At 37.9% G+C, this 1,343-nt stretch overlaps 1 long non-coding RNA gene across 1 annotated transcript; it reads left to right on the top strand.

Annotated features, from left to right (window-relative positions):
- Positions 1 to 43: 43 nt before the first annotated feature.
- LOC102753020 lies at positions 44 to 576 on the top strand. Its single transcript, XR_436401.2, has 2 exons — positions 44 to 215; positions 463 to 576. It is a non-coding gene; the product is annotated as an uncharacterized LOC102753020 (long non-coding RNA).
- The last annotated feature ends 767 nt before the right edge of the window (positions 577 to 1,343 follow it).

Below are 1,343 nucleotides of genomic sequence, written 5' to 3'. Positions count from 1 at the left end.
TTTTTTTTTTTTAATTTTGCACTTTATTTTCTGTTTTTCACTCTTTGCTCATTTTACATTTCTATACACAGGAGGTGGGGGCATCAGCTGTGTACTGCAAGATGGGCATGTGTTTGAAAAGGCTGGGGTGAGCATTTCTGTCGTTCATGGACATCTTTCTGAGGAAGCAGCAAAGCAAATGAGAAATAGAGGAAAAAATCTGAAGACTAAAGATGGTAAGCCAGTCTCAATTGCCTTTAGTAGTTGCTGCAAGGTTTTATTTGTAAAATAAATATTGCTTCTGTAAAAAGCCATTTGGGTGCATATGTCCCATAAGCATGTTCACAATTACTTTTTTTAAAATTATATTTTAAGAAACAAATTAAAAAGCAGCTTTTGAAAACTGATCCAGAAACCATGTTGGAGGTACTTTGTATCAAGCCAAGTGATTGAGAGCAGCTCACTGTGTGTTTTACTTTCCAGGTAAATTGTCATTTTCTGCTATGGGTGTGAGCTCCGTTATCCACCCCAAGAATCCTCATGCCCCTACCATCCATTTCAACTACAGATACTTTGAAGTAGAAGAAGCCGATGGTATGTATGTCTGGAGCTGTGGAAAGTACTACTGTGCCAAATGTGTATTTTAAAGCAGGTTAGGGGACATAACATCTAACAGCGAGAGAGAATAAATACAATTTTTAACTAGATTTCTCAGGAGGCATAGGATGGCTTATTCCTTAGCAAATGCAATGGATTATGCACTGGACATGAAAACGGGATTGGCTCAATTCTGATTGCTTCATATTTCCTCCTACACAGAAGGAACAATTGAATGAACCTGAACTTAAAGTGCTCACAGGGTTCTTTGAAAATATAAACCCACACAAAGGAAAACCTCGTGTGCAAGATTAAGTTGAAATTGAGAACTTGCTTTTGGAAAATATCTTCCACATGCATAACTTTGCTAGTCACCAGTGCACTGTAGGATGGGATGCACTTGATCCTGCCTCATTTTGCATGTGTAATTCCAGCCTAGGAATCCTGTTAGCTGAGCCAGCTCTTATACCTGTCAGAGCGCCTGCGCAGTGCCACGCTACTCCTCTTGATGTCTCTGTAGGTGATGGCATTTAAAGTCAATGTATTTAACTTTTCATTTTGAAGTTGCTTATGTTTAAAAAATTGGCAACTGGTACTGACAACCTATAGACTTAACTAAGCACATGATATAGTTATTCTCAAACTATTTGAGTTGTCTCCCTCAGCAGGTATTTTTACCCTTTCTGGGGGAAAGGGAAGATGGTATTTAATATAAGCAGCATAAGAATCTCCTGTTTTTTTGTGTGTATTTTGTTTTGTTTTTAAAT

Source organism: Myotis davidii, unplaced genomic scaffold, assembly GCF_000327345.1.
Source record: "Myotis davidii unplaced genomic scaffold, ASM32734v1 C63935707, whole genome shotgun sequence".
NCBI classification, from domain to species: domain Eukaryota; kingdom Metazoa; phylum Chordata; class Mammalia; order Chiroptera; family Vespertilionidae; genus Myotis; species Myotis davidii.
This window is presented reverse-complemented; position numbering and strand designations above follow the sequence as displayed.